Below are 16117 nucleotides of genomic sequence, written 5' to 3'. Positions count from 1 at the left end.
GAACGCGAGATCAACGACCACTTGAAAACTCCGTGTCCCTGGGTTAATAAACCTTTCATAGATAAATGATACGAGTGCATTACACTTTGCTTTTCGCCAACAGAATCTGGCACAGTTTTCCAGAGGGTGTACTGAGATGAAAGGACGTGAAAACAAAAGGCTAAAGCGACTTCTCGTGTCGCCGTTTTGACCTAGGACAGTGCAACGTTTGTGACACACTGCTCAACGTTCTTTTTGTGTCTATAGAATTCATGCTTTTAGCTTTTGGGTTTTTCTGTATGCTAGCACGTTGAACCGAATGTTCTTCCACTGACACTTGTAAATAGAAATATTTTTATCTTGCGATGTTAGGACAAATGTCCGATATGCCGTCGCGTCGAGCACAATGACTCCGCTTTGACGGAAGTACAAGCTTTGTCAATTCTCATGTGCATGTAGCCTGAGCCCCCGACTATAGGAAGTGCATATTGCACAAACTCTACAAAAGAAAGGCTGTGTCAGCATTCAAAAACCCAATATATTGTCTCGAGGATGGTAAAAATTCATGTAGCGAGAAACTGCTCTAAGAACCTGCTTGCCTGTTTCCTAAGACGCGAAAATATTTAGAACTCGCTTTGCGATTTTATTTCTTGGTGGTTGATTTACTACGACTTTTCTTGTCAACGCATATTCGAAGTGGGTGTGTATCGGCGTAAAATGAAGTCTGAACAATTTAGTCGCGCGAATTGGAGAATTTGTAAATCTATTGTATTTTTTTCTGTCTGAAGAGGCTAATTGTTTTAAAATGCTTTTGGTTTTGCTTAACATATGCTGGTACTTTGCGCTGTTGGAAGCTACAGAGTTTCGATGAAAGGAATAGCGATACGATAACTTCGCTAGCTTCACTTAAACACACACAAGGACGCGCACAGGCACACGCGCACGCACGTACGTACGCAAACACAAGTATGCACATATATATGTACACTGATGCGAAAGTCAGTTTGTTTTTCGGAAATCTAGCACACAACCTCTGCTTTGCCTATTCCTTCTAATCTACTCAGTGTTCCTTTAGGTCCATCTTTCGAAATTTTATGCGAAATGTTTTCGCTCGCAACCGCATTTCTTTCTTAATTCTTTTAAAAAAAAATGTTGTTTGTTTGACCTATATAAATGCTCACAAATGACCTATTTACCTGTAAATATACTTCACAGGTTGTTTTAACTTGCTTGTAGAATACCTGCCGATATGATGGCATTTCGACGCGCCCAACGAGAATGCCCTTGTTTGCGCGTAATGCGCCTTTGATTTGATTCCTTGCAGCAGAGCTTTGATGCTCGAGGTTTGCCGTGTGTCGCACATAAAAAATTATTATCATCGTGAACCGACACGTGCTCTCTTCACTCTCTTCTTCATCGTCGTCATCTTGTTCCTCTTCCGCTTTTCTCCCAGAATACGTGCGCCGAATTGTCCGGCGCGGGTTGCAGTAACTCTGATTGGCCAGAAAACGAGTACAGAGAAAGATCTTTCGGTCGTGCTGTCTGATCCTCACTTCCAAACATAAACACACATGCAAACACACAATGATAAACGAAGCAAACAAAGACAACTCACTCTCTGTTCTTGAATCTTTAAAAAATGCAGTGGAATCTATCACATTGTCTATGATCGAACGGAAGTCCCTACATTACGTTGCATTATATTCTACCCTCTAGCCGTCGCAGTGTAGTCGACGTGCCTGGTAAGCCAGCGTCACGACTCCACTAAAAGAAACACATTAAAAGTCACACAGTCCCTTATACGTTTGCTTAAGACGACCGGAAGACGAAAGCCGTAATCTTTTTCTTCTCAGTCGATTTTGTTGATCCATCCCCAGAGAGATTTCTGTACCCAGAGTGTCCTTGCAGTGCCTACGGGATGGGAGACATTGCACAGAATTCTGCGCCTCACGTTGTTTTGCGGTGATTCCGCGATCGGCCAAACATTACACCAAGCGAGGATGATATGTGATGATACCATCATGTCACGTCGCGTTATGTGACGCCATAGTGACGTCATGATGGCATCACAAGCTTCGGCGAGCTGCGACGTCGTGGTGACGTCAGATGGTGACGTCGTCAAGTGATGATGACTTTTTGCATCACTCGTGTTGACTTAGACGGTAGCTTTTTCGAATTTGATGAGGGATCTAAGGCTTTCACCTCCATAACTTGGCTCAAGCGCAAAGAATAATGCTCCATGGCGTGCTCCTTGTCGACTTCGCAAAACATCGGTTCCCACAGCACGTGGAATGAGACGGATTCTTTTCCTGCCTCTCCGCGTGGACACGCTCTAAGTGGTAAAGCGCTATGCTATAAATCGGAAGTACTGCTTTGTACAGCGGTTCAAATTTGGTCGGGGAGAATGCGCCCTCGACTGCTCATAATTTTTTTAGCCATCAGGATGTACTTTTATGCACACTACTCCGATATAGAATGACTCAGTTGAAATACGTACGCTGCAGCCTAAATACAGTGGCGACACCGCTTTATTTATCTTCTGCAATAAATGTACCCGATCAGGACTTCTGCTTTAGCCGACGAGGTAGCCGTACCCTCTGTGCTGGTTGCTAAGGATGCCATAGGCGTAGTTTTTAGTGTATCATTGGCTGCAAGCAGGCGGTGCGTAATTGGATTCATGGAGGCAGGAATAACTGCGGCACCCTGCCCGTAGTAGAGTATGAGCAATATAAGCCATTCACTCTTTGGGGTGAAATCAGGTGAAATCCTGAAGTTAAGCAAGTCACTGTGATACTTCCTTGAATGAAACTAACCGTGTGCACATTGAAGTAAAGAGTCACTTCCACAGATGCTATGCTCGCGGACAACTTTTCTTAGCGACAAAGGGAAAGCTGCGGGGGCGTAGCTTCTGCACAAGTACTCCTACGGGAAGTATTCCGGTATAACGTGCGTCTCGCGCGGCTGTGGACAGTGATGGCTGCGCGCCAGCAGCGTTTCATATCGACGCTGACGCCGCTTAGCGATCGAGGTACACGTAAAACGGCGCGACCTTCTCACGCACGCGAAAACGCAGAGTGACAACGTATAATGGAAAACAAATACAAATATCGCACTGCTGTGAGCTGCCTCCTGTCCCAAAGAGCTACATGAAGAAAACAAAGGAGTACAGCGAAGCTATATATATATATATATACACCTGTGCCTCCGAACGGTTCTGTCTCTGTGGGCAGAAAAAATTATGGCGGGCGAATTTCCAGGCGGGCGTGGGTGGAAGGCTGCGCTCCTCAGCTCCGACTCACAATTACAAGCACGCTTAGTACGGCAGGCCGAAGACGTTGCCAGGGCCCACGGGATCATGCCCGACGTCTAGGTTGGTTCCCCCTTCTGAAATGGGGAGGGGGATCTTTTTGCTAATTAAATAAAGTTCGTTCATCATCCAATCCACGCTGTGAAGGTGTTTGGACAGCGAAGCTGTAAACGACACCCAGAACGATTACCCACTGCAGCGTCGCTTAAATTGTCTTCCACATTAGAATCGTCCACTAGTGGGATTGGCGTCTGGCCTTGATTGGGAACGATGGCCAAGAAGTGCGTCTCATTTCACAGACCGGCCATGCATGTTTCATCGTACACAAGCGTCTCAATCAACGCGTTTATAGCCGTAACGCATTGCTTTGGGTCACCCAAGTCGTTGACGTCAATCAGCCTCTCGACCTCGTCATCGTCTATCTCCCCTTCGTCCGGGAGACACTAAAAAGTCGGTGGTTTGAAGGGAATGTTGTTGAACTTGTAGAGATGATTCTGGAGAAGAACGTATAATAAATTTAGAATGTGCACCCCTGAAACGGAGCGTCCGTACATGACGCCGTTTGAAATGCGAATGCATTTCTTAGTCGGGCTATGTCAGGCGTCGGTGTCCGCGCGCCTCTCCGCTCTCACTCCCTCTCCCATAGCAACAGCTGCGGGCGCGCGCGCTTATCCTCGCCCCTAGCAACCGGAGCAGGTGGTCCGGGTGGAGTAGCGGAGAGTGAGTGGAGAGGAGGAGCTCGCTCTGGCGTGTGAGGGCGCTCGCATCCGAGCTCCCGCGTGTGTGGAGAGTGTGTAGGAGAGGGCAGGTGCAGTGCTTCGCCGCTCCTCCTCTCGCCGTTCGCTCTCTCTCCTCCCTACGCCACCGCCTCAATGCAGTGCGTTTGAAACGCATTTGTAGCGTTTGTGCCGCCTTGGCACAGCCTGAAAACAGCGCGTTCTAAACGCGTTTGTGCTGCATTGAAGGCGGTGGCAACATCCCTGAGGTGATTACGAACGCACGTAGGAAGCGTGCGTTGAAAGAGGCGCCCAAAAGGGAGACACTTCAGCGCGTCGATGTGTCCAGCTTTACGCCATTAAAATTACTACGCCGTGTACTCTCGGCGCAAGAAATTCATTCGCATTTCCTCAAGATTCCTTTCGGGGAGGTGGGGGCATTTTTAATCCTCGTTCCTAGCGTACCTTTCCGTCATAGCCAGTGCGCACCTTTGCCGGGCTCTCCTACGCGAATAGCGTTTGGCGTAACCATCGCACAAGTGTGACATAAACTTAGTGATACAATATGTGGCAAACTGCCGTTTCCTCTTCCGCCACAGATAGGCCAGAATAAAGGACACTGGACTAATGCGAAAGCCTCTTTTTTCGGCGACAAGCAACTTGCCTTATTGCGACCTATATGCTAAGTACCACACAAAAGCTGCCGTCATAATTAGGACGACATTTAAGGTATGGATAGCAGGAATTACGCCACCTTGCTAATTTCTTTCGGCTCCCAACACGACAGTAGTTGTCTTGCTGGTTTAATGAAGGGTACATTCGGACACCTGCACAAAACTCTCCCTGAGAAGTGTACAGATCACTCCAAATAAGCGCTATTTTTTAGATGCGAAAGCATCTTATGCTCGGGGCAGTGTCCGTTCTGCGGCGTCCGCACCCATACTGCGCATGCGCCAACTCTCCCCCCTCTCCTCGCGTGAGCGCGAGGAGGTGGGAGGAGGTGGCGTGAGCGCTGCCTTCGCTTCGTTTCTCCTCTCTCGTTTCTCTCTCTCCGCCACAGCTGTGCGCTCGTATATAATGCGGCGCGCGCTCGCTCCCGTTGCACTCTCCTTCGCAACGGCGCTATGGACGCTCGCGAAGCTGAACGTAAACGGCAACGCCGGAAAGTGAATCTCGAAGCTGCGAGGCTGCGAAAGCGCGCGTTCGCTGTGCTTCCGCCATTCTCTCTCTGTGCAACGGTGTGCGAAACGCCATGAACAACGTCAACGTCGGCGTTAGTTGGAGCGCCACCGCCGCGGAGCAGAGGAAGGCTCGGGAAGCCGAACGTAAACGTCAGCGTCGGCAAGCGGTAATTCAAACGCCTCGACAACCACCGTCTCATAAGTCACATAAGAGAAAGGGAGACTCGATGCGCACCCCGCGCGATGCTTTCGCATCCCACCATGGTTGCGCCTAGGGGGAGATGATGTGTAATTTCTTACTTTTTTATGTCATGATGTAAATTAACGAGATCATGAAACGTCGAATGCACCAACCAAGGCGCTTTCGTGGGTATGCGTCTATCGTTTCCATAGGTCGGCAAACTCACTCATGAGTCGACTCACTCAGGCTCACTCAGACTCAGTTCGACCGGTGAGTCTGAGTGTGAGTGAATAAGACTTTGGTAAGTTTGAGTCGGAATTAGTCCCGATAAAAAAATAGTGACTCCGACTCCGAGTGAGTCCAGGTAATAAAAACTTTGGTGAGTCTGATTCCGAGTCAGCCCTAAGGCAAGATATATTTCATGAGTGAGTCTGAGTGAGCTCCACGCTTTTTGCCGACTTATGATCGTTTCACTGTTCGTATAGTCGTTAAACGATACAAATCGGCAAGGTTAACAGCCCAATATTGCGGCACCGAAACCCACCCGTAAAATAGCCACTATACAACTAATCGTTATATATGATTTGTTGGCATAGTGGCTAGAGCGCAAAGGAAGGGACCGTTGGCGCAACGGGTTACGTTATGAACGGATACATGATTTTCTGGCGGAAGTAGCCCTAAAATGCTTACCCATATTTAACAAGCAGTCAAGTCCGATTCACACACAACAAAGTTGACGCAGGGTAAACAACGCGAATTTTTTTAGTATCACGAACAGTCAGCCGCCAGAGATAGAGCGGTAGCAAATGGTACATTTTTGGCCCGCTTTCTGGCACACAGAGGTGAATGATCCCTTTGTTCTTTTTTTCGGCACAAGTGCACGGCACACGGCTGTTCCACGTAGCGGATATGTAGTAGCATGTTACACTTCCATGCATGTTCTATTCTGAGTCGTACCTGTTTGCGCGGTCTGTGAGCGGCGGTGTTCAATCCAAGGGTGCGGTCCTTTCTGTGGAACAAGCAGGAGAAGCAGGTGGTCGTGCCTGAAGAAAACAATGAAAGAAAACAAATGATTTTTATTGACCCACTCTGCAGATACGTATATTACGGATTTAGTCTAACTTGATTAACATTCTTTACGCAAGTGGAGGTTTTCTGCAAGTATTTTCTGCCAAATTTGGAAAATAGAACGACTCTTTCGGGAAAGAAATATCACCTACTATGTGTTATGTTCGTTTGATATATAAAAGGCGCCCAAGTTATCGTGAGCCAAAAATAAAGAAGAAAAACAAGAAAGCCACTTGTGCAATACGTGCGGCTCTGAGACTTCTACCAACAACACTGTATATTTTCGTGTAAAGGACAACAAGTTCTAACGCTACCTTCAACACTTTATTTATGCTCTAAATATTCTATATATCATGGCTTTGCATGACCATATTGTAAGACCGGTTTTAACGGTTTAGCTGCATATCCATAACAGAAACAGAAATTATAGACGGTAGCACTGAGCGTCCCAAGACACAATGAACATCACTGCATAGTTCGGCAAAAAATGTGGAGTTCACGCAGACTCACTCACGAAATATATTTTGCCCTTAGGGCTCAGTCGGACTCAGACTCACCAAAATGTTTTTACTAGACCCACTCGGACTCAGACTCACTATAGTTTTTGTCAACTGGGCTCACTCGAACTCAGAATCACAAAAACATTAGTCACCCGGACTCACTCAGACTCACGTCTCGATCTCAGTCCGAGTGAGTCTGAGTGAGTCGACTCATGAGTGAGTTTACCGACCTATGCATCAATGTGAGGGTTACAGGCTGTTAATGTATAGATTCACGTTTAGTGACTTCGTAGACTCTTTTTTTTTTTCGCGATTCCTTCATATTCATCGATGCAAATAACAAATTTCTCGCTCCATTCGAATGACTTGTTTTCCGCTATTTATTTAGTTTTTTTTTATTTAGTACCTGGCATGCTGCACTCCCGAGACCATGCAGGAGGGGCAAAAAAGAATGAGGAACGTAGTGAATGAAACTGAACAAGTTACACAACAAATTATACTGAACATTACTATTCGAATACAAGTAGACTAACAAACATTATTAAATATGCATTTGTAGAAAATTTTGCACACAAATTTGTAGTGACTCTTACGCAAACGAAGAAAAAGCAAACACACGTTATACATTGAGTTGCCATAATATGGGAAAGAGTATGGTAGTATCAACAATGAAGTTTACACAAAGAAATAGATGTCTTTTTTCAAATTCAGGTAAGCCACGTTCTGGAATAACATTTGAAGACCTTTGTTGTTTCGATGTCTCCTTGGTCATTTGAGAAGTCTTATCATCTGCAGCAAATGATACTGAACTCTCTTCGCGATCTCTTCAGGAATCGTACTTCGATCAGCAAATTCCAAACATTAGCGCGAATACACCTGCGGAGCGAGCGATGTCAGCGAATTCTTTTATGCGAGATGCAAACAAAAAAGCGTTTTATTCCACGTCGGGCATTAATGCGCACAATCTGACATCCCGACAGCATTGCATATACGTAATAGTCGGCCTTCGTTTAAAAAGGCCGCTCGCGATGCCAAAAGCGAGCAACCGAGCCAATTTGTGACTTTGCCAAAACAAGGTCAACAAAAACAGTGACGTCAACGGCGAGCTTCTAACCCCACAAACGACGACACTGCGAGTACGTCACCAGATGACCTCGAACTCGCGATCTGCCTGTCCTCTCAGTGGCAGGCTTTCCGTGACGCGGACACCTAGATGTAGTGTGGTTCCGAATCTGAATCTGGACACCTAGGTGTTGCTCACAGTTAGATCTCTTAAACAAGGTCACACGGTGCCTTAAGCATTCGCCTAAGGTGACTGTAAGGCGAAGGCGATCTGCTTTTCTTCTCAGTGGATTGTATTATATAGTGACATCATGATGACGTCACATGACGACGCCATCACGTGATGACTTTTTTTGTTTGTCCACGCGTTTATGGCCCGTCAGTTTTGCCCATGGAGACGAAACCGATCGAGGGGGGGGGGGTAGGGGAATAAAGATTCGCTGTAAAACGCGTGGGCAAAAACCACGTGCCCCACGTGGCGCAATACAAAACGCCAGGCCCCTAAACAACCAACAGACGTTCGCGCTCAAGTGCTCCTATGCTAGTAGATAAGCGTGCTCCTAGCGTTTTCACTTCGGACGCCGAGGAAGGGCATTCGGGGAGGTGGACAGACGAGCCGACGAACCTGTTCGCTCTAGACTCGTGCCCAACTGCAACGCCACAACTAAATTTTTACCTCTGGGTGGTTTAGGGGCGCTTTAAGAATTGAAGGCAAACCGCATATCTTTCTTTGCAGTCAGGAATACAGCATAGAGCTCCGTATTCGTTTCAATAAAGAAAAACACAAAACAAGCATCAAAACCGCATGCTGGATGGTAAGGCACCTGTGAACAATGGGAAGTCCCTCCCACGCGTTCCCGGTAAAGAATAAGTTGCAGCTGCTTTGCACTTCACACGAGGGCTTCGAATGACGTCAAAGGGCTCTTCCTTCTCCCCTCGTGTGTTTCCTGCTGTCATATATAAAAGGGAGACCCGTCTAGCAACTCATTCAGTTCATTCTAAGACCGCCATGGGTAGACCACGGAAATTAAAAAGATCAGAAGAACAGCGTTAATATAATCCTTGACGAAACGAGGAAATTCGTCTTGCTGAAAATGGTCGTGGAAGTAATAAAAAAACATACTTTATTGGGCTCAATATAATCAGTAATGCCAATATATAAATTCACTATAGCAACATCCACTATACCAGACTAACCATAGTTAAAGCATTGTTGCCTTCCATCTTCAGTGAAGGATAAAGGCTCTGAAATGTTTCGTTCTGTTGCGAATGGTCTCTTGCTTTCGTGTATTTGCAGGCAGAAATTTCGCACCGCCACGTGTGGTCCTTCCAACGAACAAGTAGAATAGTTTCTTTTTTTTTAATTGAAAAGTTCATCGAGGTGAGGACGGTGTCCCCCAGGAGCGCTTTAATGGCAGCGTCCTATTAGCGTCAGTCGTATTTCTGTGTGCATACATTGTCAGCTGCAAAGTTCGACAGCCCTCCTCGCAGTACAAACTCCAATCGTACCTCGCCATCAGGATTTCGCGTTACGACAGCTGCTAATGGATATAACTAAAGCAAATATTTTTATTCCTCCCTCTCATTACTCCTCGCAATCCCCACTGGGACGTCCTCGTTAATCCAGTGCCAACAGTGACCCACAAGCTTTTTTTTTTTACTTTATCTTTACTTCCATCAACGTCACTTGAGGACGTGGACAAATGGAACGTGAGACCACTGCTCTCGGAAGGCACGCGCCTTTCGCTCCCTAGTGAAACCAAGAATGCGCTGGACTGCTATGCCGTACGTAACGGACTGAGCATGCGAACTTTTCCACTAGATTTTGATGGGAACAGCGCGAAAATGAGGGCACCACCACAGTGGGAGGTTCTGAGAACGTATCATTTTCTCGGTGAATGCCAGAATCTTTGATCTCACTTTATTAAAGGCGAAAGCCTTATATGCTTCCCCAAACGCGAAAGTTGACCGTCAGCGACATCAATACGAGATATGTAAAAAGCAATCGCGCGATGATGTCCCAAATCGATGAATTTTGTGACATCATCTTGGCGTCTTTATGACGTCACATAACGTGCCGTCACAGTATGACGTCATCATGGGTCATTGTCGCTTGGTCAAAAATGGGTCGATCATGGAGGGAGTGCAAAACAAGGTAAGTGCCTCCTATTCTGGAGGCAGTGCTAAATCAGGCTAAGTGCAGAAAGCTTTCGGGTGGGGGCGGGGAGGATCAATACATCGGCTGATCATCCTACCGAAAAGTTCCGTGTGCCAATCCACTAGTTCCATGTCTTTGAGTGAGATTCTTAGGGAAATATATGACACATATATGCTAAATATATTAATCCTATATGTATTCTGTACGAAAACATAGGGAGTTGTTGAAATGGCATGCGAAATGTTTCAGTATCGAAGAAGAAACAGGAGAAGAAGATGGCTTTCGTCTTCGAGCCACCTTAGGCGATCGAATGGACAGGGAACCCTGCGAGTTTTTTGCGACACTAACTACTTTGCATATCACGTCGGACGGACATCCCGCATCCGCTGCAGTAGCCGCTGTTCTTTTTCTGCTGCCGACTGCGCATGCGCGAAATGCGCTCAATGGGTTGCGGAGCAGCGCCACATTATGTGCTGCCGTTTGATAGAGGGTCCGAGGTGTAGCAATGCGTTAGATGGACTTGAAAAACGACGAAGTGGATGCATGGTGAACAGTACACTACAGCAGCTAATCATAATGAAGATTTAAGCGGGGACCAAGGGCCGTATAAGACCGCTTCCGGCGACAGTGTCGCTTTGCGTGACGTAGAATCTCACGTGTCCGCCGACTGCGGCTACTGCTTGCCCGCCTTTCCTCAACCAGCCAATGAGCGCACGCTAAAGAAGATATTAGGGCGTCGTCTCCTACTCATAATGCGGTCCTAGTTCTAATCTAAAGCATTTGTGAAGAGATATGATAGTTCGGCATAACACCGACTCAGTGCAGTTTTCCTCAATACGACTTTCTCTTGGATGCTGAGTTGTAAATGCCTGACAGATTTGGGTAAAACTGGGATGGCTATTGCTACGGGGACAAACAACATCATGTTAATTCTTGCAAAGGCGGAGAGCAGCTTTCGGTTGGACGTCGTGCCGTCGGAATTAAGCGTACAACACCGGCCTATACATAAAGACGAAGAACACGAAAACAGCCGGAACAGCGCTCTTCCTGGTGTTTGTTTCCCACCGCTAGTCGATGTTAAGCCTCGCGCTGCAAGCGTACATCGAGTGAGCAATAGACAAAGGGACCATCCGCCAAGTTAACGCAGATGAAACAAAAAAGCTTTGTGCAACACGGCGAACGCCTTAATGACCTCGTTAGCGAAAACATCGCAGGCGATAATGAATGACACAAGCAATAGCCATCAAGAGTCACCCGCTGTAACACTGTGTACAAGGGCTAATTTATGCGCAAAGCATTCCGCTGGAGAACATCTTTGCTAAGTGCCAATGACGGCACACGCTACGGTAGCCGTTGCTTCTTCTTTCCGTAGTTCCCGTTAGCAATAATGACCCAGTGGAGTGGCGTTGCATCAGAGGTAATTTGTCGGTCCCAATTTGCACCATGTTCTCCCATCAGATGCCCCCGTTATTCCGAGCCCTACTGGCACTCAAAACCGAAACTTCAAGTAGGAAATAAGTACGGGTTACTTTTTAAATTTCTTTTGACTAGGATATACCATTTCCGCTTCCGTTATTGCATATAAAACTGGCCAGAAAAAGAAACAAATATAAGAAGGACACGCTCATATGAGTGTCAAACCTCCAGCGTGGAGAGTTGAACAAAGATATCTGAGATTTCAACGTATTTTTGCTGCAAACAAAGTTTCCATGAGTTAGTCCACGAATAATTTATTATAACTGTTGGTGTTTTACGTCCCAAAACCATGACATAATTTTGAGGGACGCCGTTGCGTAGGGTTCCGGTAATTTCAACGTGCAAGGCCTCTATCTCTTTGCACGCATCGAAATGCATCGAACTTTTGTTAACCTAATTTCAACGTAATTTTATCACTCTTCAAAAGTAATTGTAATGTCATTACTTTCGGTCAGCTGCAGTCTGTAGTGTAATTTAATTTCATTTAGAAACATTCCAAGAAAGCAACTAGAAACGTTACATTTTAGGAGTAAATTTGCCATCTTTGGTTCCCAGCAATATGGCATATCGATCGCTGAACGTTTTACGCGGCTCCGATAGGAGAGACCTAAAAAACTACCGTGAAACCGCAATGCAAATGATTTTTTTAGCGACTCGGACCGGATCCGTACATGAAAAAATAAATACACTGCCGGGACTGTACCTCGCTAATTTCATTACTCGACGTTGCCTGTCGAGGTAAAACGTTCAATACAGGAGGTGCCTTTTTTTTCGGTTTGACACACGAGCGGTATATGCTCCTCAGTCGAACCCGTGAAGCCGCAAACTCAATTGAAGAAAAACGTCGTTTTACTCTTAGTCATTTATTTCTGCATTCCCGGTCGCAGAACTTCAACGATTGCATCGATCTTCTTTGTTCAATGGTGCGGGCGATTGTTTTTCTTTTGGGGGTAGTACCGTTATTGTTGGTATATTTGACAACGCATAAGGGGACTTTTGTTGCAAGTCAGTTTTGTGGATTCCCACAAGGTCACGGAAGGAATGTGAAAGGGGAATCGACGGCCACCCGTTTGTAGCACGAATACACCAAGAAATCCAATGGATTTCTCAGAAAATGCTTCTTATTTGCCGAAAAATTTGCCATGATCCGGGGGATCGAACCTGGGACCAACGACTTTTCGAGGCGGTCACTCTGAACTAACCAGGAAGCTAGCAAATGGCAGCGCGAGGGCGAATTTATCCTAAACTTGGAGCACATGTTCAGATATTATTCAGTGCACAGCGAGAATAAAACACCCAAACAAGGCCAGGATAGTACATATGGGGAGAAAAAAACGTCTTATTAATGTTGGTACCGATAAATATCAGGTAATTCTTCTGTGCATTACGTTGAATATGTCTCACATGATTCATAATAATGATGCGAATAAATAATTATTAATATCTGTGGTTTTACGTCCCAAAGCCACGGTATGATCATGAGGGACGCCGTACTAAAGGGCTCCGGAAAATGTGGTCATCTGGTGTTCTTTAACGTGCACCTACATCTAAGTACCCGGGTGTCTAGCACTTCGCCTCCATCGAAATGCGACCGCCGCGGCTGGGATCGAACCTGCGATCTTCGGGTCAGCAGCCGAGCACCGTAGCCACCGTACCACAGAGGCGGACAATGTGAATATATTAAAAGAACAGATTACCGAAATGTATGCTAAGCATGATATCCAGTCATCTAGATGTTCTAAGTTTTTTACCACTCTTGTGTGCAAGTAAATGTCATGACGCAGAAAAGGAAGAATTTTTTCGAGGGGCTCGTTTCTTCGTTAGACACAACCATATGAACTCAACAGTCAATTAGGTCAAAGAAAAGCATAGGGGGCATTCATTAGTGTGGTTGTGGGTTCGTATCCCAGCGACGGAAAGGGTGATTTTCCATCCACTTTAATGTATTTCAGCTTACGTCATAATCGCGACACTACAGTTAAAGACAATTAATGGCCTCAATGCTTTCGTTGGCCTAATTGTCTGTTGCATTCGCGTGGCTGTGTGTAACACAGGCAAGTGAAAAGGGTGCAGTTTCAATGTTTTGTGAAACGATGACATCTCGCAGTCGTGGCCGAGTGGTTAAGGCGATGGACTCGAAATCCATTGGGGTCTCCCCGCACAGGTTCGAATCCTGTCGGCTGCGTTAAATTTTTTTTGTAGCGTTAGCTACACTTGCGTAGACGCCGCCGACTTCGCGTGGAGCGTCATGAGCCGTGCTGCGCATGCGCGAGGATCAGTGATGTCACTGAGTGGCGTTTGCACGTGGGTAACGCCATGGAGAAGGAGAGCGCAAATGCTGCTCGACGGCGCAGAAGAGCCGAGAAGCTTATCTCATCGGATCCCGAAGTAGTTGCCTGGCAATTAGCGGTTCAGCGTACGAATAATGAACAGAAGAATGCTAATAATCCTAGACAATCTAGAAAGCTAAGAATAATCATCTGAACCTTTGCTAACGCTACGTATCTCCTGGCATAGCCGAGCTAAGCCACTGCACATTTTTTTTTTACATTTTTAGCTATTGAATGAAATGCCATTGTCACACGGCAAGTAAGTTTCAGGAAGTGTTTTTACAGCGAAAGCTGTTATGAGATCATTTCACCGGCCGTTTTTGGCGCCGTAGTTGTCTGCCGCCGCCGGTGTCCGTAACCAGTATCGCTCGAAATAAGAAAAAAAAATGAAATAAGAAAAAAATTCCAGGATGGAACGAGGTTCGAACCTGGGCCCTCTGCGTGGGAGCCCAGTATTCAATCTCTGAGCCATGCCGGTGCTTGAAACTGCTTTGCAAAAAGGTCCTATACAGGCTTCATGTCGGGAAGGAACCACATTAACATATGCTATATAGCGTGGTAGAAGAGTAAAATAAGCACCAAGCGTCGCACAACGCGAATTCTGTAACCAGGCGTCACACAATGCGAATTGCGCAACGAGTCGGTTGTTGAATGCTTCCAACCCCTTACAAAGGGCTCTGCCATAATTCTTCATCGTCATCAGGCACAGCATCAACAAAGATCGCATAATGCCTTACATGCCTTTAGCAGGTACCAGGGCTCTCCGTAGAATGACGAAAAATGGCACAGTGCCTGCTGCCCTACTTCTCAAAAATTACAATGATTTATAGCGTAGTGGGTTCCTCGCAAGTGCACTTGTATTGGTTGCCAAGGAAGCCCATAAGCGCATAATCCATTTCCTCGGGGTCTCAGTAAAATTACAGTGATTTAGACCGTAGTGCGTTACTCGCAAGTGCACTTGTATTGGTTGCCAAGGAAGCCCATAAGCGCATGATTCATTTCCTCGGGGTCTCAGTAAAATCACAATGAATTATAGCGTAGTGAGTTCCTCGCAAGTGCACTTGTATTGATTGCCAAGGAAGCCCATAAGCGCATGATCCATTTCCTCGGGGTCTCAGTAAAGTTCTTCGCCCCCCCCCCCCGTCTGTCTCCCACGTCAACGTATGTTATACAGCATGACGGGAGAGGGAAATAGCGACCGGGCGTCACCCAATGCAAATTACATAACTGGTGGGCCGTTTAAAGCTTCCAGCCCACTACAAAGGGCTGAGCCATAATTATTCATCGTCATCAGTCGTCGCGTCAACAAAGTGCACATAATGCCTTACAGACGTGTAGCTGGTGCCTCGCTTCTCCGCAGAATGAAGAATAATGGCTTAGTAGGTGCTTCCCAACTTCACAAAAATTGTGATTTATGGCGTAGTGGGTACCTTTCTAGTGTACTTGTATTGTAGCCCCAAGAGAGCTTACAGCGGGCTCTAGAAACGCCGCTCTTCCAGCTTTCGCTGTGACTGTGCTGCGGTTTCAGCGCAGGCCTGGCGTTTTTTACTGTTACAACAAATATCGGCTATAACGAACTAATTGATGGTCCTGGTGCTACTTTGCTACAGCGAGGTACTAGTGTACAAATTATATATTCTGATTTGATCCACTTCTGCGCATCATATTTGATCTTTGCTTTGATTCGGTTTATTGAAGCCTGATTGTTACAAAATAGGCACAAACAAATGGTGAGTAATTGCCTGACTGGGTCATGCTATTCTAACAGCAAAGCGGCTACAGGAAAAACACTAGTAAGTACTATAATGAGAGAACACAACAGCACGTATTATTCTGCACGGTTTCCAAAGATAAAACAAAACTGCGAGTAGAGTGCACAAAATTATATACAGAGCTCTTATTAAAGTGGGGGCGGTACCCCCAAATGCATGCTAACAATCAAATTATTAAAAAAAGCGTACTTGAATAGCGCATACTTTTGTTCTACGGGTGAAATCAGGAACGAGTTCGTTAAACGAAATTGTAACATAAATATCTGCTCTAATAGCCCGTAAAATCAAAAGGTGGGTGCTCCAGATTTCCGGGCAGAAGGGCTGTTTATATCTATGGTGTTTACGGCAAACGGCCGCGACCCACTTATGGCTCGTGGTATGAGCGTC

At 46.1% G+C, this 16117-nt stretch overlaps 1 non-coding gene across 1 annotated transcript; it reads left to right on the top strand.

The window, feature by feature from the left end:
• Nucleotides 1-13731: 13731 nt before the first annotated feature.
• On the top strand, nt 13732-13813 carry Trnas-cga (transfer RNA serine (anticodon CGA)). The gene has a single exon. It is a non-coding gene; the product is annotated as a tRNA-Ser (tRNA).
• Nucleotides 13814-16117: the final 2304 nt, after the last annotated feature.

The sequence above is a fragment of the Rhipicephalus sanguineus genome, chromosome 7 (genome assembly GCF_013339695.2).
Source record: "Rhipicephalus sanguineus isolate Rsan-2018 chromosome 7, BIME_Rsan_1.4, whole genome shotgun sequence".
Lineage (NCBI taxonomy): Eukaryota > Metazoa > Arthropoda > Arachnida > Ixodida > Ixodidae > Rhipicephalus > Rhipicephalus sanguineus.
Note: the sequence above shows the minus strand (reverse complement) of the source record. Positions and strands in the feature narration are given on the sequence as shown.